The sequence below is a fragment of the Equus asinus genome, chromosome 16 (genome assembly GCF_041296235.1).
Source record: "Equus asinus isolate D_3611 breed Donkey chromosome 16, EquAss-T2T_v2, whole genome shotgun sequence".
In the NCBI taxonomy this organism is placed as follows: domain Eukaryota; kingdom Metazoa; phylum Chordata; class Mammalia; order Perissodactyla; family Equidae; genus Equus; species Equus asinus.
In genome coordinates this window covers 23,290,856-23,318,727 of record NC_091805.1, presented here as the reverse complement: position 1 = coordinate 23,318,727, position 27,872 = coordinate 23,290,856, and the positions used below count along the sequence as shown (strand labels likewise).

The following is a 27,872-nucleotide window of genomic DNA, read 5'->3' as shown; positions in this document are numbered from 1 at the left end:
CCTTCCTAATGTCTGCTCTCACCTTAAAAAGAGTCAGCACCCAAACAGGGCAAAAGATACCTCCTGGCTTCTAATACTTGGGCAAGTGGCTTAAAGTTTTTCTGCTTTTATTTCTCAAAGATTGAAAAGAAGATTGTTTCAGAGACAAATCCAGGTGATACAAAAAGTTGTCCAATTGTGGCCATATTTAGGCAGGGTTTGTTTTGTTTTGTTTTTTTAACTTCTACATCACAAAGAAAAGAGTTCCAAATATTTTGGTCAGATTAAGACAATGTCTGCACATGACCGTGGAGGCAAATGCTTTCCTGCTACGATGAGGAAACTTTCTTCTTTGGGATAATAAATTTATATAAATGCATAGCCTTCAAGGGGTTAAGAAGCAGGACGCAACCTGTTTGTCTTGCCTTGGATTATTAGTTCTTTGAAGTCCAGTTACAGGAGATGCATCCTTAGGAGCCCCTGCCAAACAAGAATGAGAAAGCTCAGGTGAGAACAAGGGTGGGAGAGGTGAGCTGTTCCATGGGGCGCGCTTCCCTCCCCAGGAAGATGAGTGCTGGGGAAATGGATACCACGTGGAGCCCTAGGGAGTCTGTAAATAAACAATTTTCTCTTTCTCTTTCTTTCTTTTTTTCTTCCTTCCCTCCTTCCTTTCTGTCTTTCTTTCTTTCGTCTCTCTTTCTTTCCTCTTCTTTCTTTCTTCCTTCCTTCCTTTCCTTCTTTCTTTCTTTCGTCTCTCTTTCTCTCTGCCCGCCTGCCCGCCTGCCTGCCTTCCCGCCTTCCTTCTTCTTTTATTCCTTTATCTGGAAAAAGAGTTGCTTTTTCTTTCCTTTCTAAATCTCTCTATCTTACCTTAGACATTTTGAGTCCAGACAGAGGATATGACTATCTAAGGCCCACACTAAGCCACACAGGGGCCTTGGAGACACTTTCTAGAGTCAACTGAGGCTCAAAGAAGTGGAGTGCCTTGCCTGGGTCACTCGAGTAAGACAGTAAGACGCTAGCTCGATGAACTCTGCCGTCAGGCCCCAGCTGGAGGAGCAGCACCTGTGAGTTCTCACTGACGTCACAAAGCTTGCTGAAAGTGAAGAGGCAGATGAAGTGAAACAAAAACTTCCCAGAGCTTAACAAGTGGTTTCTCTAAGAAGGACATGAATTTTCCTGAGCGCTTTTCAGAATTCTTCAGAATGTCAGCTATACCTCGCTGCTCTTTTTTTCCAGTTCGGTGTCCGAGATTGACTAGAACATTGACAAGGAGCTGTGCATATTTGCCCGACCTCCAGGGAGGAACTGCAGAAATGCTCTTTGGTTTTGTGACTCCTCCAAAGTCTCTCACTGGATAGCATTAATGTCAAATTTTTACCCTTCCCCAAAAGCTTATTATGAGATTTTCCTATTAGATTTTGAGCTAGGACAAAAAGAATTAACTAGCAATTTTTGAGAAGTTACCTGCATTTTCCTACGTACATTATAAATCATTCAAGATCGCTTACAGATGTCAATCTGAATGAACAGTTTACATTCTTCTAGTTCCTTCAAATGTATCCTAATACAGAAGGATTTTCCTTGGTAATCTCTAAAGAAGATATAGACATTCAGCCAAAAGTCTGGCACTCTCCAGTTCTGAATGTCCACAGGAAACTGTTTACTTTTCTATCTTGAAATTGAAAATAAAATCTATGTCCTTCTTGGTTCTTTACCACAAAGAGATTAACTAATAATAAAGAAATATTTGTTCTGAATATACTGTAATTTCTTATTCAGAGTGCAGTGCTTGGGATTTTTATGAGTTGCAAGACCAGTTGTGACCTACCTTCTGCCAGCAATCACTAGCAAATCTTTTGTTAGGGACTCTCGTTTCCACGGAGCTAAGTGTGGCTTTGACATTTTTTGAAGAATCTTGGGGCAGAGTCTTGTAACAGAGGTCTTGACAACACAAAGTTTTCTAGTAAAAAAAAAAAAAAAAAAACCTCTGTAAAAAGAATCTTGTAGAATTGCTCAGGGTAACTTGAAAGGAGTGGTAAGTCATGTGACCTTGCTGCAATTAACCTTGACTCTAAGGCCAGAGGTCAGGGCTAAGTCCTCCAGGTGTGGGGCTAGGAGGAAAAAGGTGACAATTTGGAGGACAATTTACAAGCCAGATATAATCATCTGAAGTGTTGATTCTGTGTCATCCTAAGAATTTACGGCAGCCGGAAGGAAAGCAAATATGTTGTGCTAATTCAAGCAGTTACAGCTTCCTTCCCTGTTACCCTGTACAGGAAAACTCCTACAGAAGTTGTAAATCTCACCTTTCTGCAAAACTAATGAGATGGTGTCACTATGTGGGGGCAATGACCTGGGGGCCCTATTAACAGGAGGCAGTATTAAAAGGGGCTTCCAAAAGTCTCACCTGGAAGCAGAAGAACTAACCAGAAAACTAGAACCAACCCCACGTCAATGAGTTATCCTTCATCAATGGAGGTAATACCTGAAAGCACAACTGGGAAAAGGAAAGTTGACGGATTTTCACACTACTAGTTTGTCTAATTATTTTGTAATAGATTTGGCTTGAGCCAGGAACAGATTTTTGTCTCTTTTTCTTTGTCTTTCACTGATTCATTTATTCGATAAACAATTATTGACCATCTAGACACTGTACCAGGCTCTAAGGAAACAAAAACAAGTGATACACAATCCCAAGGAGTCCATAGGTTGGTAAATACAGGAGCTATAAAAACAAATAAAACCAAGGCAATGAGACAAGAGCTAGAAGAGAGAAATGATGGCCTCACGACCGGTGGCAGGGTTTGCGAAATGGCTAATTGGAGTTCAGAACTTAAACTGTGTCCATGAAGCAGAATGATGCTGAGGGCCCCAAAAGTGATTAGACTGAAGACTATGACCTCATGTCTATAAAACTCAACTAACCACAGAGAAAACAGTTTAGGTGGTAAAAGAAAACCCTTCAGACCCACGCCCCTCTGTCCTAGGCCTGCTTTTCAAGGTCGTCTTGCCTGTGGTTGAATTACATTGACAAAAGCACTTGACTAGATGTAAGCTACTTACTTCACATGAAAGCTGAACCCCTGGGGGCTTCCTTGAACATATTGTTAATTAATTAATTTCTTCTTTCATTAAGCAATAGATCATAGATGAGGACTTCAGGATAACCAGAGAATGACACTTTTGGATCAATTATAAATGCTCAACTTGGGATGCTGGGTCATTGGGTGTGTGCACCACGGCTGGCCCACTCCCTCATCCCCCACCTACATATACGATCTCTGATGGCAACTATGTCCCTGCCATACTCAGACTCATCCGTAAGGAATGTTTGTCTTTGGAGGAAAATCACTACAGTATTTTCATAGAGAGAAAAGCAGGTGAAACTTCACTTTAGGGGCAATGTTGAAGGTTAAAAATTGATGTGGGTGGAATTGGAGTGGGTTGTTAGCAGCACATCACCCGCCATTACCTTGACAAAGATAACAGAGTTCCTGGCACGTGGAAGGACCTATACAAATATTAGATGAATAAAGAGACAAATAATAGCAGGGGCTAGATTGGGGAAAGAGATGTCCTTTTTGATTACTTATGTTTTACCTGGAACTACAAAAGGCAAACTATAAGAATGCTTTGCATATGTTATCTTATATAATATTGTCTATTTTGCGCAGATGTGGAAACAAGTTGAAGAAGTTTAAAACTTTCCAAAGGCTGTCCTCAAGACAACCTTGTTAGTAGCTACTGGGGCCAGACTTCAAATTCAGGTCTGAACTGATTTTTTTTCTGATATTTTTATTATGTCGTGGTAAGACCTCACCACTTACAGTTCCTGCTCAATGTGTGCAGGCTTTCTTTTGGGGATGATGAAAATGATCTGGATTTAGATGGTAGTGATGGTTGCATCACTCCGTGAACATACTGAAAACCACTGAGTTGTACTTTAAAATGGTTAAAATGGTGAGTTTTATGTTGTGTGAATTTTATCTCAAAGAAATTTGTTTTAATCCATAGAAAACTGAAAATAATTTGCCCAAAAGTTACAGTGATTGTGTTATGGCTATGAGATATTAGGGATTTTTTTCCCTCTTTTATGCAAATTTATGCTAATGTGGCTATAGGACTTATTCAACAAAAATAATTTTTCAAATAAAAATTTTAAATACAATTAAAAGATTTCCCTTTATCGTATTGTTCTTCCCAGTGTAGATAAAATGACTTTATGTTTGAGCACCCTTTTCCACCTGATATTGATGCATGAATAAGGAAAGGGAATGGATATTAGTGCGTGAGCAAGAAAGAAGGTGTCACTCTAGCTAAATGTGGCAAATGGCCATTTCTCCCCTGTACAGCTCCCCAGAAGTGAAATGCCCCCAATCCCTGAGGGTATGCTCCTTGAGAGTAACAGTGCACTTTCCGTATCCCCCCGGGTCTCTGTGGGAACACCTCAGCAGAGAGTGAGCACTGATTGCCCATTAGTGAAAGCAGTGTTGTTTAAGTTGTTGTCCTCAGATATCTTTAATTCTTAATGGAAATCTTAAGAAATCCCAGATTTTCTGGAAGCAGATTGAATATAATGCTATTGGGGGCTATTTGGGAATGGACAAAATTGTGATCTAGACTCACCTTTTCTGGGTTAGTCATGACCTTATCCTTGTCTTTGAGTTTTCCTGAGGTATTTATGCATCCTACAGAATAGTCTATCAGTTCTTCCCTTTATTGCATGGGAGTTAGTGGTTGATGTTGGAAGCCTCAGTCAGGGGTGATGTTCAAAATATTTGTCAATTATTTCTTAATATTTATTGATACACATTGGATCCAATTGGAATGGCTCACAGCTATGGACATCCAATACCGCTGTACCAGGACCTACCTCCTGAATGCCAGCTCTTCCTGAACTTAGAGGCAGATCAGTGTTCCCTCATTTCTGTGGAACGGAGATTAATCACAATGTAATAAGACACACACACACACACATGCACACACACACGCTCACCAGCCTGAACAAATACCTGAATTTTGTCCTTCAAATGAAACAATCACCTCAGGAGGATAATACATTTATTTAATGTGCTGTCATTGCTTGAAACACTTTTAAAACTCCTCTTGGAATTGCCTTCAGGGTCAGTTTATGAACCACAAAAGATAATTTCTCTCTCTTTTTTATAGTCACACCTCATTTTTGACAAATTTATAATATCTACCTTCATTACCCTTAATCAGAAATGACTCGAAATAACTTCTGGCTGTTTCCAAAAATCAACGCAACTTTCAAAAGACCAAGATTTTTTCCCAATTATGTCTCAACATGCAAATAAATGTGATACAGGCTATGGAAGAAACTAAAAAAGAGAGTAAAATCATATTTTTTCGTGTAAAATTTGGTTTCTCTTTAAATACATATACATAAGTATATATATATATAGCAAATGTTCCATAAAAAATGGTGGTCTTTTATTGCTCACCCTTTGAATTGATGTGCCTCCCTCACAGTCCCATCCACAGGAAAGCCTGTCCGTAGCCCATCTTACTTAGGCCACCACGTTTTGGACCATGTGACTGGACTACCCACACCCACCCCTCATGTACAGACCATTGGACCAGCGGTGTAAGCCTGATTCAAGACAACCAATCTGCAAGCTGGCCAATACATGTGGCCTGGTTCAAAAAGATGAGCTGGGCCAATCAGAATCTCAATGCTAACATATGAATTAGGAAAGATGAAATTAAATTACCAGCACTATGGAAACTGAAAGGGGAAAGTCATAATATGGATAGGTGGAAGTGGGAAGTAAGCAGATAGAGGTCATGACTGCCAAGTACAAAAGTTATGAAGGAAAGTAAACGTGGTAAACAAGAGAACAGACCAGTGGAGACAGGAGAACGGAGCAGGTGGCCAAGGAGAAGCAGATGTGCTTTGGGAGACCACAGTGAATACTCCTAGTTGTCTTCCCAGCATTGATTCTCTCCTTGGCAATGCTGATTTTGGTTTTGGCAACTACATGATTCGAGCATGTTAACATGGTAAAATAGTGACCCAAGCCAAGCCAAGAAGCATGTATACCAAACAACCACAGTGATTGGTTTAGGGTTGGGAATATGGTCCAAGCAATTATGATGCATATTAGGATGTTTGTTATGAATGCTAGAAAAGATATATTTCCCAGCTAGAAATAAGAAAGGTGTGTTTCTGAGACCATTTTGGAATCACAAAGTTGGCCAACCTTAGAATAAATCTGATACCACGGAAAGAATAGCAGAGACATAGATAAAAAGATACTGGATCTTTGGTGGTATTTAGGTTCTGCTGGATCAAGCCTCATCTGAAGCTATAGATCTGCCTCTTCTTTCTTTTTGAACTTAAACCACTCAGTCCTCTTCCTAGTTTAAGCTAGTTTGATTGTCTTTTTCTTACTTGCAAACAAAAGCATGCTGACACAGTGAGAAGACAAAAACCTGTCTCAGGAAACTCCTCAATTCCTAAAATTTCAGTTTAAATTCTAGTCTATGTTTATCTTCCAAGATAAACCCTCTTTTAAAAGCTGACCTAAGTGAATTTCTGCTTGTTTAACCCCAAGAGCAAATCTAGATGCATAATATGATTGATAAATCATTATAAAAGGATTACCTATATGGTTTCTAAGTGGGTTCTATTCTTATATTCAAATGTCTTAGATTGCTCATTTTAAGCCAGAATCTAATAATCTGAATGTCCTTTACTTTAGTAATTGGCACTTTTTTCATTATTTAAAATCTTATATCCTACGGCTAATGATATCAGAGACTTTAAAACTACAGGTTCCCATTGAATTTATTCTGTAAATCCTGAAAAATAAATATTTTAATAGTAAGCAGCACTCATTAAACAAAATCACTCAATACGAAAGGGTATAAAGTTGGAAAGGAAGTTCACTCCTCGGACCCTCCCTACCCACTTCACAGGTATTGTAACGTAAGTTTGTATTCTTCAATGCCCTTTGTCAATGCACACATGTAAATTTTAAACTAAAGTGAAAAGAGACTGTGCATGCTGTTCTTCAATTTGTTTTTTTTCACTCAGCAGTATATTTTGGGAATCTTTCCACATCATTCTCATTCATTTCCATGGCTGCCTTGTATTTCATGGCTGTGCCATACTTTAACTTTTCTCCTATTGATGAACATTTGGGTTGTCTCCAATATTTTTGTCATATAAATCATAGTACAGTGAGCATTCGGCACACATTTTCTTATATACTTGTGCAAATATCTTTGGCAGAATAATTCTTAAAAGGGAGGATTGTTGGTTCAAAAATATTCATATTTTACATCTTGATAGATTCTGCCTAATTGCCCTTCCAAAAAAGTCATGGCAATTCACACTCTCACCAATGGGATATGAGAATGTCCTCTTTGCCACACTCTCACTAACATTAATATTATCGATTCATCATTAGATCTCAGTCTTAAGGTGCAATAACAAGAGCAACATCTTGAATTGTAGGGAGAATCCCATAATGAATATGATAATATTAACCAAATAATTTTTTTCATGAAGTAAGAGAGATGTAATGGTTTTCTAGGGATTTTGGACAACATGTCAGAAACAATAATAAAAAGACAGTTATGGATACTCAAAGATGCCCTAATAAAAATTAGACAAATAATGCTAAAATAAGGTCTAGCTTTATAACAGACACTTGTCGTTCCTTCTATAAATTATCAAAGCCCTGGACGCTGTTGCCAATCTAAACCCAAAAGGTATTTATTTTAAATTCTACTTCCTTCTCTGGAAAAGTTTGGGAGTTCCAGTAGAAAAAATACTTTGCATGTAAAGTAGTTCTTTCAAAGGTGGATATTCTAATTAATGTAAAATGAAATCAGTAACACCAAATGAAGCAAATATTAATTGAAAGAATTTTAGGAGCACAAAACACTGTAATAGCTGTTCCAAATTGGGAGCATCTTGTAGTTCACGAATTCTCAAGGCAACGATGAGGATCAACAGGATATCAAAAGACATTATTTTGCCTCTAAGCAAGGATTATACTGTACTGACTGTTTAACTCCAGTGCCTTCAGTTTGAAAATGAAATAACTAATTGTGAGTAGATTCACTCTTGAAATCTTTATAGAGTTTATTCCCCACCCCAAGGCCCCAACAGCCGGGGAATGCCGGTATTTGGTGGAGTGGGCGAATGGGACACAGAAACTTATCTAATGCCATAACTTGATAAGGTAGCCAGAAGCTACAGCACTAACATACTTCTTTCTCTTGGTACCTGCTGAGTCTGTCTTTCTTAATCATCTCCCCCTGCTAGAAGGTTTAAAGCCAATCTTCAGGTCTTATGAATGTAACATGTCAGAACATCACCAATTTACTTGTCTTCCTTGATGCCTTGGCTTGGAAGACCTGAATCCCATCAAATATTGGCTGTTTATTGGAGACACCTGGGTGATATTATTTCACATAAACAAAGGAAGACAGAAGCACTAGAGTTTAGAAGCCAGACAAAACACTAAACTAGAAACTACAGGAAAAATGGTGTAAAAATCTTAGTGGAAGCAGCACTCTGGGAAATCTCTGCTTGCTTTTGACTTCAAAGGCTCATCTTAGTTCTTTTCTCACTCAGAGAATACAACATTCTGCAGAATACAACATACTAAGGTTCTTAGCCTGTATGGTATAAACCTGACTAGTATATGCTGGTGGTGACTGCTTGAGATTTTGGTAGAATGTGGCTGTCTTCAATAGAAGGCAAAAATAAAACCCCCCAAATCCTTTCAATGACCCTGATTATCCTATATTTCACCTATAGTGCATTTTATAGAGGGGCTAATCAAAAATCTAAATTCTCTATTTCATGTTTAAGTTGTAACTTTACATAGATAAGTGTAAATAAAAACAGTCTTAAAGCTCTAGTAATACTAGTTACATTCTTGTCTCTCAAAAAAATTAAATATCTAAAAGGGAACTGCCCCATTTTTATTTGAATCTCAAATATGTAACTTCATCTTTCCCTCTTTATAAAAGTACAAAAAAATCTAACAGAGAATATGATAGAACAATCCAAATTAGAATGAGGCAATCATAGCTTGGCAGTATGAAAGAAAATAAAGAAGAAAGGATTAGCATGATAAATTCGGTTTTGGAGTCCCATATCCTTTCTGATGACAGAAAGCGAGGAGTGGAGTACTATTGAAGCAAAAGCCTTGAATTAGTAACGGAGAAAATCTCTCTGGCTACTCCACTCCCATGACCCTGCCTCCAGCCCCCAGTGCACCCGCACTTCCCACCCAACACCACCCTTATCCTCTGCGCACAGCCAGACTTCAATGGGGAGAGCCACTGGATTATGAGCATTGATACACCGTCCAATGGAGGACGTTTCACTCTGACACAAAACCAGAGTTGAAGGTGATGTGAGGGAGGAGAGGGAGATGTGTCATTCAGAAAGACATAGTTTAGATGTAAGCCCGTTTGAACCAATAGAACAATTACAATGAAAGATGAACAAGAATATATCCCTTTACTCTGTTAAATCAGTAAGTCCCAGAAATATGGACTCCGTTGATGTGCTAAACATTGTCACGTGTACTGCTAAAGAATGTCTACGTCCTAGACAAACTATACTCTTGTTATGTATTGTTTATGACAGCACAATGAAATCTTGAAATACTTGAAATTTGAGCCCTTCAAAGCAAATAAGTAAAATCAAAGTCAATATGATTATTACTTTCGATAAAACACAACTTTGTTTCATTAAGGCACTTTAATGATACTTTATACCACAGTTTTCAAAAGATTGGTAGACTTTCCTCACAACTCATTTAGTCATTTGAAAAAATTTAAGAAAACAAAGTTCAATGTGTTTTTTTCTAAGGCAATTTTTTGAAAGCACCAGAATTTGAATTTGATACCTTTGGGATTTTATTTGTGGTGGAGAAACAAAAAAAAATTTAGATTTCGTATGAAACTGCATCCAAACTTAGAAGATTTCCCAAATTATCTGAACTTTGAAGGCATGGAAATGTAACAGGATCCAACTTTCTTGTAAGGTTTTCAGTATTTTCTGCTGGGCTTTGGGGGTCGCGGGGGAGGCTAGATTTATTTATTGAATGTTGACTAAGCTCAAAGAACCTTTGTACTTTAGTAGTCTTGTTTCTGTCTTTGATGAAAACAAAGTCTCTATTGTTATGTTTTTAAAAATATTATGTTTATGCAACTTGATTGTTTTTCAGAAATGCTGCAAGTGAGACCTGCGAGGAGTTTGAGTCAGGTTCCAGTGGGCCTGATTTATTTCTCTGTCCACCTGATCACACTTTGCCCAGATCTCTGAAACTCGACCACCCAGGTGACTGCTGTCACTGGGCTTGGGATAATCTCTTCTTTGGCTTTATGTCCTCCAATGAAGGCATTTAGAACAAATATTTGAAGGCATTTAGAACAAATTATATTCTCCCAAACTTGCCCTCTCCTAGAAAATAAATAATAAAATGCATCCAGACCAAAGCAGGAGGGGGCAGTGAAGGAGAGTAAATGAAACACTCAATGTGGAAGTTTTATTGAAAGATCCTTGCGGTATTTTGCTTTTGAAATGTGTTTAGCACAGACTTTAAGGGTTGGCAATTTGTTTAAAGAAATGGGTAAAATATTTAAAACCACCACTTTATTTAAACTATTGTGCCTCCTTCAGTAAACATTCAGTACATGATTGAACCCTGTATGAACTTGTGCTTGTGCTGGTTAAATAGAATCTAAGCTTAAAATGAAAGGGGGCTGCTATTGAGAAAGGGACAAAAAACTTACATGTGCATTTTTTTTTTTTTTGCCCACACACAAGCACTTACCCCCCAAAAATATCACGTGAGTGGGATCCTTTATTAAAATTCCCTAGTTTCCCCCCGCCCCTTGGCCTCAAAGTGCTAAACTGAAAGCAAGCTGTTAACAGAAATGAGTAATTATTGAAGCTCTAACAGGCAGCTTTCATTGAAGTTGATTACAGCAGCCATATAATCACTTTTACGGATGCTGTAATCACAGTAGCAGGGAATGCTTCACTTGGTTCTTATTGTTTTCACTGAGGGTGGAGGTAGGGGGCCTGCAAGAAGCCCGTTTTACCACCTCAGTACAATTTCTGCTGTAAAAGAAATCTACACAGCCCTGAATGGAGTCGGGAATCATTTATTCTTTCTTTATTAGCATTTTCCCCTCCCTCACACAAGAGGCGGTTGGAGTCAGGAAATTGCTGTTATTCAATATGCAAGCCAGAGGTTGTAATGACCGCTTGGAAGGGTATGACCAACAATTACAGCCCCTAATGAATAGGGGTAATCTAGTTGAGACTAAACACTAGTAGCAACTCTGGGCTGTCTCTGGTTAAATTAAAAGAACAGCAATGCAAAGGAAGTTAACAAGAATTAATTAGTTAGATCGAACTGAAAACCTACTCATTAGAGATGTTATAGGCAAAGGAAAAGCCTATCTTCAGTGCAATTAGGTAGACAAATGAATTGTACAACTGACTGACTCACACCTGCTAACAGCTAAGGGCTATGGCGCTATGTACGGGATCCACTTTTTCCAGTTCATGCATACTTGCATAGTTTAATGGATCTTACATTCTCGAATTAGACTCCATTCCTTCAGATTTTTACTTGGATGTTTGATCTAAATATGGGCAGGTTCACTGTGGCAGGAATTTAACAAGCGCTGACTAAAGAGGGGAGAGGATGTGTTTTGAGCTTCCTAAAGCAGAGTTGCCTTGCTTAAAAACAGCTCAGAGCAGGGGCTTCTCCTGACCACTTATCAAAGAAAAGAACTGCATCTTAAAGGGCATCTGTTTTCAGATAGGTCTGTGAGCTAATTATTTCATCTTAAATCATTAGAAGAAAGTCTATGGTCTCTGCATGTTAGAAGCAAATAAGTATTAAAAATAGGAGAGTCACTCCAGAAAGATTTATAACCCAGTTGTCTTTTTTAATGACACACAGGGTTGGGAGTTGTCATGATTGGGGGGAGACGCCAGGGCAAAGTGGTCTGCTTTGCTTTTTGGGGGTGTACCACAGATAAGGGAAAAGAATCCCTAGAAATCTTAAGCCAAGACCTTTCTGGGAGTTGTTATCATAATTATGCACTCTGGTATTTTTTCCAGATGTTTCTCTGGTTTTTTTCTACCTATTGCGTTTTGGCTTCCTTGCTTTCTTGCACAAAGTCCCTGAAAGCTTTCGCTGCCTGACATATTTGCTCCTGCACTCTAGTTTGAGATGGACATTCAGTTAAAGTAGGAGGAGTAGGCAAAGGAATTCTGGAAGCGGGGTCATCTGCTTATATTTATGTGTGGGGTGACAGGCTAGGGGTAACTTGGTTCATCCCAGTATGGCGTTGTAGATCAGGAATCAGGAGTCACAAGTTTATTTTCCAGTACTGCCCCGGTGTCTCAGGATGAACTTGGAATAACCTCTTTGTGGCCCATATTTTTGCCTTTTTAATAGAGGTGATCACCAAGGTTTCCAAAATTTATGGATCAGTCACAGGGGGAAAATTTCTACTAGTCCCCCTTTCACCACCTCTTAATCACTTCCCCACTACCAGCCAGATTGCTCTTTGCAGTGGTACCAGGAAGCTGTTTTGGCACCAGCCTCCCTTTCAATTTTCTTTCTTGTCAGTAGGGGCAGAGGACAGATCAGGCAAGCAGGAGTCCAGAACTGCTCCTCAACCCCTCTTCCCTCTCCACTTTAGTCCCTGTTAGGATGCCCCCTACTGGTGTGACAAAGAAAGAGGACTCCAGACAGGCTCTTAGAAGGCAAGAGTTAAGCAACTGCTGAAAGCAATTAGGTGAGTGGGTTTCTGAAGTCTTGGCCGTTGCTTCTAATTACCTTCTGAGAAGGGTGGGTCCATTTAGATTCACTACTTTGAGTTTCTAGAATGGGAGGGTCATGAATGCATGAGTTGCAGCCTTCCACTTGCATTATTTTGTGTTAATAGCAGTCACAAAACCCAGTGTAACTCAAGTGCCCTCCCGAGCCACCCTAACCTTTAACCCTCCACAGTGAAAGCCATTGAGCCAAAGCTTCTTTGACATTGTAGCCACTTCTGCTCATACACAATAAGCACGCAAGTAATTAGAGACTAGTTGAGTTTATTTAACACAACTCCTCCTTGCTCTGGGCCAAAGAAAGCCCTTATGATGCTGCCCAATTATAGGTCAGAAATAAATGACTAAGGCAACAATGTGGGGGAAAGGCTACAGAAAGACAAAGAAAAGAAATGCCCTCTTCAACTGAGAGCAAAGAGAACAAACCATGAACATGCTTAGAGGGTCAGAATACAAAGCAAGCTTGGAAACGTTCCCAGTCTTATGTGAGAGCCAGGCAGCAGGGGCAAGACAGTTGAGAGCATTTAGGGTTCTCACCCACAGGCAACTTGGAGACCCGTGGGAGAATCCCCTTGGGACAGGAGTGACAGTGTTGGATGCCCCACCGACTCTTTGTCCCATCATGTCGTTCCCCTTTCTACAGCAGTTGGACTTCTGACAGCTTTGGTCTTTTCTATGTGGTTCATTCTCTTCAACTTATCTAGGTCTTAAATTAACCCTCTCGTGAGTAACTTTCCATTCCTCCACAGCAGTCCCAGCAAGGATGGCTGAACACTCGACCAACTGTTCACCAGACAGCAAGCTTCCATTTCCAGATCTATCAGGCCACTCATATTTGCATATATCTAGATGGAGGGCACTCTCAGTTCTGGTTTACTGGCGGGACTTATAGTAGTTTCCTAGGGCTGCAGCAGGAACCAGTTCTGGGGGCTACAAGTCCAGAGGCTCTGGTGGAGAGTCCTCCCTTGCCTCTTCCAGCTTCTGTTGGCTCTCGCTTGCCTTGGCTCTTAGCAACATGGCTCCAACCTCTACTTCCACCTTCACAGAGCCTTCTTCTGTGTGTCTCAGTGTCTCAAATCTCCCTCTGCCTTCTCTTACAAGGGCGCTAGTCATTGGATTTAGGGCCCACCCTAAGTCCAGGATGATCTCATTTTAAGATCCTTACCTTAATTACATCTACATTTGGGTAGGTTCCAGATAAGGTCACATTCTGAAGTTCTGGGTAGACATATTTTTTGAGGACCACAGTTCAACCCACTACAGGACTATCATCAATGAAGTTGGTTCTTTAATCCAAGGTCTCACTTCACAAATGTCTTCTGTGAAAGCATTAGCCCCTTGAGATTCTTTGGACAACAACAACAAAAAAGAGGTAAGATGTTCTGTGATCAAGAAAGTTTGAAAAAGCTGCATTCCCTCTTAGAGGGAGTCACATATCACAGTGGCTCATTAAAGGTTTGAGATGTCCTGCAGTTAGGAAGCTGTTTAACTGTGTCAAAGTCATTGTTTCCCCAAACTTAATTGACCAAAAAGAGCTTCTTCTTGGCTTTTTTTTTTTAAGTAACACATTATTAATGGCCCATGGAATGCACTGAGAAATGCAGGACTAACAATATTTCAGTAAACAAACATGAGCCTCAGACCTCGAATCTCTATTATCTAGTCTTTCCTGGAGTTTTTCTTAGTATTCAACCGTAGTCCATGGCTAGCACCTTCCATCTCTTTTGTTTACCAAATTATAAACAAGCCCAGTTATAGCACAACCTTGTATCACATGGATTCAGGGAGACTGTAGGACTCCTGAAGCTGAACAAGTTTCACAACAATATGACCTTCTAAAGTCTTTTCAAGTGGTTTGGTCCAGTCTGAGTTTTATGAAAGAAAATAATTTTTCCATTATTTTTTGGTTTAAGGTTTTCTCTCTTTTGGTGTTTAAGCTTTGTGATACATGCCACCCTTTCACTTGAAATAGGATTAAGTGTCAAGGGAGTGAAGTTCTGATTTTGGTTCTACCAATAAAGACCTGAAAAGCTTTATGCAAATCACTTGATTTTACAGTGGGACCTCAGGTCCTCAATCTGAAAAATGGGTTTCATTTAGTCTAACAACCTCATAGGATTATTTTGAAGATCATATTTGAAAATAGATATGAAAACACTTTACCAGCTTTAAAAAACCATCTTCTCAGGGCTGGCCCTACAGTGTGGTGCTTGAGTTCAGTGTGCTTCACTTTGACAACTCAGGTTCGTGGGTTCGGATCCTGGGCATGGACATACACCACTTGTCAGCCATGCTGTGGCGGTAACCCACACACAAAATAGAGGAGGACTGGCACAGATCTTAGCTCAGGGATATCTTCCTCGAGCAAAAAACATAAAGAGGAGGATCGACAACAGATGTTAGCTCAGGGTGAATCTTCCTCAGCTAAAAAAAGCGAAAAATAAACCATCTTCTCTTAAGTGTTTTAATTGGTGTTATCAAATAGCTTTTAGAAGGAAAATTGGGAATATCTATATTTTGTGAATGAATTAAGACAAAACTTCTTAAAATAACAGTGTTCATGGGTAAATTTTACTTCAGCCAGTAATACCCATGAACAGTGCTTTAGAAACAGCAAAATTCTTAGTATACCTTGAGATATACATAGAAAGAAAGAGAAAAAGAAAGAAATAGAGAAAGAGAGAGGGAGAGAGCAAGAGGAGAGAGAGAGAAGAGAAGAGAAAAGAAGAAGAAAGGAAGGAAGGAAGAAAGGAAGAAAGAACAGGCTCTCTGGGCCTGACTTCATGGTCATGCAGCCTATGCAGTGACACAGGGCCCTTTGCTTAATGCTCTGCTGTAACCATCTTGAAGTTCTTAATTTTTGAACAAGGGGCCCTGCATTTTTGCTTTGCACTGGGCCCCTCAAATTACGTAGCCTGTCCTAGGCCCAACCCTTCTTCCCTCATAACCCTGTGAGAAAGTTATAGAGAGACACCCTCCCAGCTGAAGCTAGATGACATTCCAACTAAACTGATCCTGCAATTTCATTTCTGCAAGTAAAGCTTACCATTAAGGAACCTCATTCCAGTTCACCAAACACTAAAAACCAATCTTTGGAACTGCTCCAAGTCCTGAGTCCCTTCATATTTTAAGTTTATGCAATTTGAAAAAATCCAGGCCACAAAGCCAGCTAGAACATTTTAAATTATGGGTGTGGCCCAAGTGTTATTTTTAAGCCATTAAATGAATCCTTTCAAAGTTTGAACTCTCGCAAAGTTACTTCTGTGTCGAAAGCTTTTTAATGATCAGAAAATGGGAATTTGCAATAAAAATGTTGACACAAGCCCACTCCAGGGGCAGAGTTGCTCTGCTCTAAGCAGAGCATGTAGGCAATATGGTAATATGAGCAAGAATACAGAACTGACAAGAAGCAGAGTCTGCGAGGCACAGAGGTCAGAGTTGGTGAGTCTGTGAAGCTGGGATGGATTTTGTCACTGGACTTTGCTGAGAATTCTTGCCAATTCTCTTGGCCAGGACTGCCACATATTTATAACAACTAGGTATCTGCAAATTTTACTTATTTTATTATATTTACTTCAAGGTGTGAAAAAGAGTGTTGTTGGCTCTAACTTCTGTTTGCTCAGAGAAAGATAAAGCTTAAGAAAGAATACTGAGTGGATAGGCACTGATGTCCAGCAATCGTCATTTGTTTGCATAATAGAGTTTGTTCAGTCATTTTTAGGGACCACTGAGTTCTCTCTCTTTCCTTTTCCCTCTCTCATTGTTCCTTTTAATATTTAATATCTTGCAAATTTGGATGTGACTTTAATATTTTTTATGATTTTGTTCTTTCAGATTCGGAAAGCAAGTGCTGAGTGCTTTTCTCCCATTTCCAGCTTTGCATGGAGTTGAAATGGCATTGGTGCTTTCCTTTAATGGCAACAACAATGACTTAATTTATGTGGCACTGCATGTTGCCAAGCCATCTCAGTTTGTACCCCATCCACATCACCAATGATGGCACATCTCACAACAATACTTGTTAGCGCCTGGGACTGATTCAACAGATGGAGTCCAAAACAGTGTTTACACCAGTTCTATAAAAATAGTGGTTTTAACAACACATTGGCAATTTTATGGTAGATTGAAGAAGAAAAAAGAACCTACTTATCATTTAGATTAGTTTTCCCCATAAGATTGTGAAAATGTTAAGAGAGATTAATCTCAGACCAAAAAAGAAAAAAAAGGAAAGAAATATCTGATATGGATTAGAAAAAGTGGATATTCAAATGGAGAACTTCTCAGATAGATACAGAAGGTTGAATATGAGACGTTGGTTTAACCAAACTACACAGATTTACAGTAAAATCATAATGCTTCTTAGACACCAATTGACATCCTTGCCATCCATAAGAATTAGATAAGAACTATATCACCATTCTAATTTAAAAGGCAATTGAAAAAATTCACTATGGTTCAGGCCCACTGTATTTCAGAAGTTGAGCAGGTCCTGCATGTGACCACAAAAATCCTGGAATTTTAAAATTAAGGAAACTTAGGGGTCTTCTAGCCCAGCACTATTCCATTGAGCTTTCTGCAAAGCTGGGTATGCTCTAAATCTGCGCTAATACGATTGCCATTAGCCTCATGTGGCTAGTAGGCATTTGAAATGTGGCTAGTGCAACTAAGGAATTAAATTTTTAATTTCATTTAATTTAAATTAATTTAAACTTAAATGGCCGCATGTGGCTAGTGGCTACCATAGGCGCGAGCACAGCACGGATTCTAGTCCAACCCTCTAGTTTGCAAAGAGGAAGGGAGCCTGGAGAGCTTCAGGCCTTGTACAAAGTCTCACACCGACGCAATGGAAAATAATTAGTGTCGGAGCAAGGCTGACTCCCAGGCAGCTGCTCTGTCTGCTCAACAGTGGCTCCCAGTTCCTGGTCTGTGACAAAGCAGAGTAGCTCAAAGTGAAGAGAGGAAGATCAGGGCAGCATCTCATGTCTTCCATAAAGCTCAAATGAGTCAAGTTTTAACTTTTCATAGTTTTGTTATTGAGGTTGTACTTTTCCATGCTATTCTGCACAACTTCCAAATATAGTTTTTAAACTATTGAGTAGATGAGACAAGTTAAAAATTGACAACTCTGTGTTGGTCTCCCAATTTGTTTTCTTTTTTTAATTTTACTGGTCTGTGAAGCTAGTTTCAAAGTCTTAAAACCAGGTATTAAATTCCAAGTAGGCAGCTCGGCTGACAGGTGTACCCTCTAATTATGTCATAATTTCTCAGGAAGCAATCATTTCTTATACCTCTTTCAAAACCTCCACAATGTATACAAAATTGCTAGACACATAATAGACATTGAATAATTCTTCACTGAACAGAATTAAATTTAAAAAATGATGTCTTCTCTCATAATGCAAGCGTGCAAGTTATCCGAGAAGAGTAATATTTTAAGTGATTATCAGCCATTAACTCAAAACAGATTTTACTACAAGAAGTACTCTAAGTATATAGCATTTTCTAATTCATGAACCCACAGACCCACGTTCTCTCATTTAATCGTAACAATATCATGAGAAATAGAATAAAAAATTGCTACAGTTCTTGCATTGCAGTCAGAAACCAGATTCAGAAAGGTGAAGTGACTTGCTCATGGGGTCACAGGTAGTAAGTGTGGGTCCAGGGCTATCACAGCGTCCTCACTCTGTGGCCATTGTCTTTCTAGTGCATCTCAGAAAGAATGAGTGAGGAGATGAAAGCTGGGGATAGGACAGCAATGCAATTTCAATCAACTCAAATTTAATAAGCACACTCATTGAGTACTTTCTGTGTCCAGGTTCCAGATAGTGTAGAGAACACAAATATAAAAAAGTCAGAAATGCAGCTGTCAAAGAAATTCACCTGAAAAGCAGGCAGTGAGGAGAGAGGACTGGGACTGGCAAATTTGGGTCAGGGGTGGAAGGAGAGGCGCAATGAGTGGAGGCGTTCAGGGCATGAGGGGCTGTCCCAAGAGGAAAAGCCACAATGATGGGGAGGAAAAGCCACAATGATGGAGAGGAAAGCGGGTCTGATGTGCCCAAGGAAACAGGAAGGCATTGAATTCTGTTTTTTTCCAGATATATTGAGACATAATTGACACAACATCGTGTAAGTTTAAGGTGTACAGTGTGACGATTTGACATACAGTCATGCATCACTTAACCACAGGGATATGTTCTGAGAAATGTGTTGTTAGGTGATTTCGCCATTGTGGGAACATCAGAGTGCATTTACACAAACCTAGATGGTATAGCCTACTACGCACCTAGGCTATACGGTACTAATTTGATGGGACCACTGTCGTATATGTGGTCCATCATTGACCAAAACATTGTTTTGCAGTGCATGACTGTACATATATCACAAAATGATTATCACAAAAAGATCAGTTAACACATCACCTCACATATTTGCCTTTTTTTTGGTGAGAACTTTTAAGATGTACTCTCTTAGCAACTTGCAAGTATATAATACTGGACTTTTGACTATAGTCACCATGTTCTCTATCAGATCCCCAGAACTTATTTATCTTATAACTGGAAGTTTGTACCCTTTGACCAACATTTTCCCATTTCCTCCACCCCTTCACCCCTGACAATCACCAGTCTACTCTCTGTTTCTATGAGTTCAGGTTTTTTTAGATTCTACATATAAGTGAGATTATACAGTATTAGTCCTACTCTGACTGACTTATTTCACTTAGCATAATGCCCTCAAGTTTCATCCATCTTATCACAAATGGCAAGATCTCCTTCTTTCTCGTACTGAATAATATTCCATTGTATATATATGCCACATTTCCTTTATCCGTTCATCCATGATGGACACTTAGGTCATTTCCACATCTTGGCTATTATAAATAATGCTGCAATGAACACAGGAGTGCAGATATCTCTTCAAGATAGTGATTTCATTTCTTTCAGATATATACCCAAAACTGAGATTGCTGAATCATATGGTAGTTTCATTTTTAATTTTTTGAGGAACCTCCACAGGTTTCTCCACCATCTTCCATACTGGCTGCACCAATTTACATTCCTGGCATTGAATTCTTAAGAGTGGGGAGTGACAGCAGAAGGGGCCTAGGGGCACCAGTGGAGAATGCAAACTGAAGTCAACATCTCCTGTTGCCCACATACTCCCTTGGTTTCCATTGCTCAACTGTGGGAACTATGCTTATGCGTGCAAACAATGGAAGCAGCCCATTTCGCCTCCAGTCATTGTCTGAGTTGGTAGATGTCCCCCTCTAGGGAAGCTTCCACGTTGGGTGTGGCCCTCCCTAGCTGGTTAGCTCCTCCTGTGCTGCCAGCTCCTTCTGGGCTGTACCTGCCAAAGCCAAGCCCAGGGTGGTACTCCAGTCCTGGGCTGAGCAGACTGCTTGAGACACTTTTCACAAGCTCCATTGGTGAGCTGAGGCTGGGGCTGGTGTCCAGGCACAATGAGCCCAATTGCTGCATTCCCCCAAACAGCTGCCAAAGAATAAGGGTCTGGGGATACATATGAAAGAAATGGAAAGGTCAGACACATGCCAAGAGTGAGAAGGAAGAGAAAGAACAAAAATAAAGGTGAGGCTGTGGGGCAGGAAGCAAGCGACAAGAAGCCATAGATGATTCACAGAGCACTCCAAGAGGTCTTGAGAAACTCTAGATAGAGTACACCCACGTCCTGCCTCCAGGCTACAAAGATAAAAAAAATGCTTCGGAATTGATGAGACCTTTTCTCCTCTTTAAAATATTCGTAGATGGTGGGTACCATCTCCCTTAGCCAGTTGCTATGTCTTATCAAACTAATGGTTGAAGAAGTGCTTCCTTGTACTAATCAAAAGCCCTTTGTTTTAATGTTTCCTCTGGCTTAGTCATCTGGGGAACATGGGGCCACTGATGAGTGATAAAGCAGGCTCCCACCCTAAGATTAGTGGGCTCTTCCTAGTGATTTGTGACACACAGCATTTGCCGTGGTTCATTAATTCTTTCAACAAGCACTCAATAATTGCCTATGATATTTAAGTCACTCCTACTCAAAGTCAATGTTAATACTTCTCTCTTAGGCCAGTTGTTTGTAATATAACAAAGTATGTTACAAACAGAACTGCTTCTTACAGAACCAATGTTATACAGGTGAGTAACTAACATGAAAAGCACACACATGGACTCTGTCCTGCTAAAAGTAAGATGCCCTTTTTAGAGAATCTGTGTTCCAGATTCCTTGTGACCGTCCCTCTGGATCTAGTCTATCCCTGGACTGAGGACGTCTTTCCCCAAGTTCCTCTGTGACTCCACTAGATTATTCCTTATTCAAACAAAGCTTGCTTTCCTACAAACTCTACCAGGCACCTAAGAAAAAAAGAGGGTTTTGTTTTTTTTTTGTTTTCACTGCCCATCCTTTGCCTTCTCCCACCAGGTCCCATGTTCTGCCTGAGCTGAGCCCCATTCCTTTCTGAAGTGTTCTGACATCCCAAACAAGATGCCATTTCTGGTGCCCAGCTCCTGCAAGAACTAATTCTTTTCTTGGTTTCTATACCTGGCCTTCGTCTCCCACAGAGACATCAAGGTGTCTGTTTCCTGTGCTTCACGGTTTCATTCCAGACCCTGAAGCCAGCCTGTCCCCTGATGGAACCAAAGGCATCTCTTGTCTGTCCATTGCCAATGAGCTCTTAGCAGCAAGACCTAGTCAGTTTATAATTGTTCATTCATTCCTTCAAAAATATTTGTTGGGGACAGCCCCATGGCCTAGTGGTTAAGTTCCGTGTGCTCTGCTTCGGCAGCAGGATTCGGTTCCTGGGCACGGACCTACAGCACTTGGTGGCAGCCATGCTATGGCAGCAACCCCCATACAAAATAAAGGAAGACTGGCACAGATGTTAGGTCAGGGTGAATCTTCTTCAGAAAAAAAAATAAATTTGTTGATTATCTCCTCTGTATCAGACACTATAGATACTAGGGCAATAAAAGAAGGAAGGGAGGGAAAGAGGAGGAAAATATTGAGTCCTTGTACGCTAGGAGTTTACAGTCCAGTGGAAGACAAAGGAACAGATAATTCTAATACACCATGATTAGTACTATAATAAGAGAAAACACGGCTTGCCAAACAAGCGTGAAGACCATCCAACTCACACTCAGATCCCACCCAAGAGATAACACACAGAGGCCGATGGGGTTGAAATGTCAATATTAACAGAATCTTTTTATCCCACAGTATTTTTTTAAAACGTCCTTATTTCCTTCCTCTTGAGTTTGGGCCATAATGCACCAAAATGATCATACCTATTGGTAAATCGCCACTTCCCTGATTGCCCCATGCCTTTCCTGCTCTGCCACACTGTCCCCTTCCCAAGGCACCATCGATCCTTTGCTCCCTAAGCTGGTGCCTGGCATGGCAGGGACTCCACATCCTGCTCTGTACTGGTTGTTCAACATGCTCAGTGTCACCTTTGTGCTGTCATGTTTATCGCTCTTCTCTGAATCTTTCTACACAAGTGACAGAGATCACACTGAGAATAAATTGATGGAGAGATACATGCAATATTTGCTTTAAGAGTAATTTTAAATTTGTATTACAAATTCTCTTTTTACAATACAGAAATTTCACATTGGAGTCAATGTTCTAATATTTGGGGGGTTGGTGATCTCCAACTAGTGTATAAAATCTGATTTGCTAAACCTCCCTTTGTCCACCCAAACACGTCCAGCGAGCCTACCGTGGTATAAAAGGGATCCACTCCATGCTTGTACTGCTAGCTTCAGTACGGTTAGAAAGGGAATTGAGCAGAATTGGGGTTGAAGGGTTTGCATTGATACCTTAACAAGAAAAAAGTTGCAAGAGACCCTGTTTGTTGTTTTTCTGCAGAAAAACTCTGGGAAGTTGGCTAGGGCTGTTCCTGGGCCACCACTACTTAAACCCAGAGTGTACACAGAGGAAAATTTCAAAGTGAAAAATCAAGCCCTCAAAATACAAATTTGTATTTGATGTAAAGACCTTTTCAAATTAGGATATCTGATCCTAAGACTGTGCCTGAGACCAAAGGTATGGAACTTGTACCTTGGCCCCAAGACTTAAAGCTTCTGAAGAAGATCCTATTTGGTTTGGCCCTCTCATCAGGTCAGGTTACCCCAGGAGTCCTGCTTGGTTCTTATAATAGTGCTTCTTAAACTTCAGCGTGAATCAGAATCATCTGGAAGCCTTGTTAGGTTATAGCTTGCTGGGCTCCACACTCAGAGTTCCTGATTCAGTACGTCTGTGGTGGAGCCCATGGAATTCATTTCGAATATGTTCCCAGGTGCAGATACTGTTGGTCCAGGGACCACACTTTGATGACCACTGCCTTACAAAAGCCACAGTACAACTCATTGCCAGTTTACAATGCCCATCATTTTTATTGTCATATATTGAGTTTTTCTAGACTGTGTAGAACTTAACTGAGTAAATCAAAGAGAAAATATAATTTGGCAGTGACACAATTACTAAAAGGTTTACAATTCTATATATCCTTCCAACAGCTGTGTTCTGTATCCTCTTCCTTCCCGATGGATTTGAAAAATTCCATAAACATCCTTAAAGTCTTACTGATCCCCGATGTTTGCATGGGCCTCACCACCCCATGTTTCATTGGGGTCACCCCGGCCTAAACCATCACTTCCTGTAAATGCTCTCACAATAAAGGAGTACATATGTCAGCCTCGCAGGAGTCTAACTCAGAACTTCTCCGTCAACACAGACTTCTGAAGGAGAAGAAAACTAAGAGAAGCAAAGTAGAACATCTCTTTTGGATGGATTGCCTGATTCCCTCTAAGCCCAGAAGAATTTTTTGCAGCCTGGGGCTTATGAAAATCTGCTTATTTGCATGATTTTACTGGGCAAGCTTTTGAAAGCACATCCTTTCCTGACGAAGCCATCCCTTTGTCCGCCTTCTCTCATCTTACGAGTGCTTGCTCTCTCAGTGAAATTCAAAACACTTGACAAGCTTTATATGTTCACTGGCTTTAAGGGCTGAAGGCACAAATATTTGACTTCTGCATGTGCTTGTTTATTAATTATAGGTTAATTTTTATTTGAATCACGATCTATCTGCCTACACAACAACAAGCATGTACATTCATTGTGATCACTGTTTGCATCAGAGAGCTATTAATCAATCATTAAAAGTTGCTTCATATCATGCACAGAAGATTATTAATGTCTTAGTGTTGAAAAGCTTACCTGAGCTGATGTTTTCAAAGCTGAAACAGTTCATCACATTTGGCATATTTTGGGTTTTGCTTAATACACAAGGCTATCTTGTCCAAATGAAAGTATCAATGACAAAGATCATGCCAGGAATATACTGATGGAGAGATAGATGCACAGAGAACGCGTCTGGTTGAAAGCATCCAAATATGTTTTCATCGGAGAGAATCAGTAATGAAGACGTGTATTTAAAAGAAGCTGGGATAGTTTCATTTTCAAATTTAGTGTTTAAGCCAAGATATTTCTATTTTTAAAAATCCCTATGAATATTTTTCATTTCCTATTTTGCTGTTTGTTCATAGTTTCACAGCTTTTCAGTGTCTTGGATGGTTCCAGGTGGGAGATATTTTCCAAGTTCTAACAATATGCAGCATTCAACCTTCTAAGGAAGACTTATTAAATTTTTTTCATCCGTCTGTCTCTTCAGCAGTCTCTCTGTGCCATAAAAATAAAATAAACCATCATTTTAAAAACCGTGAGCCACGTCCACAGCCTCAGAGGAAGCCTTATCTGGTTGTTAGAGCAGGAGACTGGCTCTCCAGAGCCCTGGGTACAACGTTTTGCTCCACCACACGCTCTGAATTTGTCACCTACACTTCCTGTGCCCCACTTTTCCCATCAGCAAAATGAGGACAATATTATTTCTTAAAAGTGCGACAGGAATGAATATGTGTTGGTAAAGTGTTTTGAAGTCCTCTGATGAAAACAGATAATGTGGAACCAGCTCTTTGGCCAGATCCCTGTTCCCTGGAGCCCACTGGGGATTAAGGAAGTATCTGCTTTCAGAGGACTGTGAAGGGCGAGACCCTGGCCTCTTATTATGATATTTCTCCTGCAAAAGGAAACAGATCCTTAAGTCTTTGTGTTGTGTTGTTTTTCTTTGTGTTTGTTTTTACCTCACTAGCAAAAAGGAAAATTCTGGAAGATCTATGGGCTGCAATTATATACTCTCTGGTCAAGAAAGTAAAGCACACTAGCATATCATCTCTGCCACACAGTGGGAGAATTTCCAGATCTTGTCAATTTGTTAACATGGGAACATAGTCTTTTATAAAGAATTGAGCAGCATAAGGAAGGTCTGGAAGAATTAAGTTGAAAAAAATCTTTTCCATTTCCCCATTGAGAATGTTGGGGCTGCAGAAATACGCTCAAGACTGAAGGGGACTGGAGAGCACGTAGCTTATTCTAGATACACACACGCACATCTCTACTCATGGAAGTAAAGGAAATAAGAATTAGGAAAAAGAGAAGCACTCTTACTGTGAAAATCTGTTTTCTATGATGTTTTTGGAAATAGGGAAGGCAAAGACCTTCAGGAAACATTTTAATGTTAAACAATATCCTATCTATTGTCTAGAGGCAATTTGACAGCTGGGAATTGAAAAGACCCAAGTTCAATTCCTCATGCACTGTCCTTACTGATGACAGTCAGCGAGCGTCATGACCCAGTTTATCCTGCAAACCTAAGATTGTAATGATTTAATGAGTAGATATCAGCAAAAGTGTTATTTTTGTTAACCTTTGTTCCACAAAAAATAGGCAGTGAGAAACTTGGAAAGAGGGTAAATCTTTAAAAGTCTTGGTATATGGAGGGAAAAAAGGCAAAAGTTTATGAAATACTCACTAAAGCCGTAGAAGTTGAAAGAAAAAAATAATAGTTCTACTACAGAGCATAAGTAACGTACAAAATATTGATTTAGGATTCTCCTAATTGTCAATATATCATAATGTAGAAAAACAAAACAAAGTCAGTGAATCACAAACTGTTAGCTTTTGGATGGAACCCTAGCAATCATCTAATTTAATGCTCTAATTTTACCAATGAAAAAAATAAAGCCCAGAAAGTGACTTGCCTAAGGTCACTCAAGTAATTAGTAGCAGATGGGAGAAAACAATTCAGATTTTATGAATCTGGATCTATTGCTTTTCCCACCATACCACACCACCCCTTTAAAGATCATTCCTTCTAAGAGAGTCAGAAAACATAACTACATAGTCTTAGCTCTGAAATTCTGGTGTGCCACGAATACAGGAATGTTCACTCTCAGATCTTCTATTAAAGTTTTTTCATTAAAGAGTTCCTGTTATTTACTTTGATGTAACAAAAAATAAGCACAGTTACCTTTAATAAAAAGGCTGTCCTTGTTCTTCAGGGCACAAAGCTCGGAGACATTTCCCATCCGTCCTTGCAGTTACACATGCCCACGTGCTTGACTTCCAGCCGACAAAATGTGACAAGTGATGCATGCCAGCTCCCAGCCTGATCTGCAAAACCTCCCACTAGCTGTCCGTCATGTTCTTGCAACATTCACCACCTTGATGCAAGTGAGGATTGTGACCTTAACAATCACAAGTTGAAGGTGGTAGAGCCACAAGATACACGGAGTCTGGATCCCTGAAGCCTGACTATGAGAGAGCCACCTCACTCATCATCAACATTCATTTTAGACTTCACATAGGAGAGCAATTAACTCCCTTCAGGATTAGCCACTTAGATATGGGGATGTGTGCACTGTATCAGCTAATGGTACCTTCACTAATATACAAACTCAAGCACAACATATTTACCCAGTTTGCAAGTGCTTGGATAGCCTTCTTCCATCTGCGGTGGGCATGTGGCATTCTTCATAAAACCGTGATAAAAGCCATATAGATTTAACATTATCTTTTAAGAGAGCTCAGCACAACATGAAAATAATTCTATTGTTGATGGCAATGAGATACATATCTAAATATAAGACATGGATGATTCAAATGAAAGGAGCAAAAGTTTTAGGATGTGTAGATAGTTTTAAATCAGCTAGAGCTGCCGTATGGTTGCCTCATGCTTTGTATTTCTAATTACATTTACAAGGAAATTTGGTCGTCGAATTAGGTTTTGATCTGACAATTCCAAAGTCAGATGAATTAGTGGACTAAGCAAGAGTTCACAGCATCTGGATGATTTGAAATGATGTGTGCTGCAAACGGAAATATGCCATTTGCCAATGCCCATTTGAATAAAAAGCTCTATATCTTCTACAATCAAAGATATTGCAAAGATAAGCCTAAATATAGAAATACAGAGACATATGTGTGACTTCAGACACAGGAGGGTGGATTTTTGTGACATGTGTGAATTGTCTGTTGGAAGCCTTTTTGTTTTCTTTTTCTTACTTTTATCTTCTGCCTTCCCTGTGGCAGCTCTGCTGTTGGGATATGAACAGTAGCCATGTTTCTCACTCTTTAGACATGTTTTCTTTGGGTCCAAGGTTCATTCTTCAGCCTTAATAACTGGGAGAATTCTTAACCTAGACCACAAAATTGTATTATTACCCTATGAGGTTAAAGTCCCCTTGTAGCCATGCAGACTTAACTTCTGACCTTAAAGAGATTTTACATATGTAAAACTCTCGACAGGGGAGTCTGAAATCATCCTCAAACTAATCTATGCTGTATTAACAAATTGGAATAGATATTTAGAAAGTACAGTGGCAAAATTTCAACTCTGTGGCTATTAAACCTAATTTGTCCTAAATCCCTGCTGGTGGATTTACATCTCCTGTCTCTTTGGAATCAAAAGCTTCTCCAGAGGATAAACTAAAAGAAGCTGAATAAACATCACCAGACTGAATGGATGGCCTGTTGCAATTCTGTCCTTACTGAGGTATCAAGCAGAAGGCAAACTTTGAGAATGAAAAGTGCATCACCAAGAATTACTTCAGGGAAGCTTATAATAAATTCACTGTGGTGTCTCCTTATAGTTATTTTATGACAGTAAGAATCACATCATACAAACATACTGTGGCGA

General features: G+C 39.7%; 1 long non-coding RNA gene across 1 annotated transcript; it reads right to left on the bottom strand.

Annotated features, from left to right (window-relative positions):
- Positions 1 to 90: 90 nt before the first annotated feature.
- On the bottom strand, positions 91 to 26,338 carry LOC139040379 (uncharacterized). The gene is made up of 5 exons (XR_011494834.1): positions 26,205 to 26,338; positions 24,056 to 24,517; positions 1,811 to 1,942; positions 969 to 1,075; positions 91 to 459 (listed from the first exon to the last, which is right to left on the bottom strand). It is a non-coding gene; the product is annotated as an uncharacterized lncRNA (long non-coding RNA).
- Between the last annotated feature and the right edge of the window lie 1,534 nt (positions 26,339 to 27,872).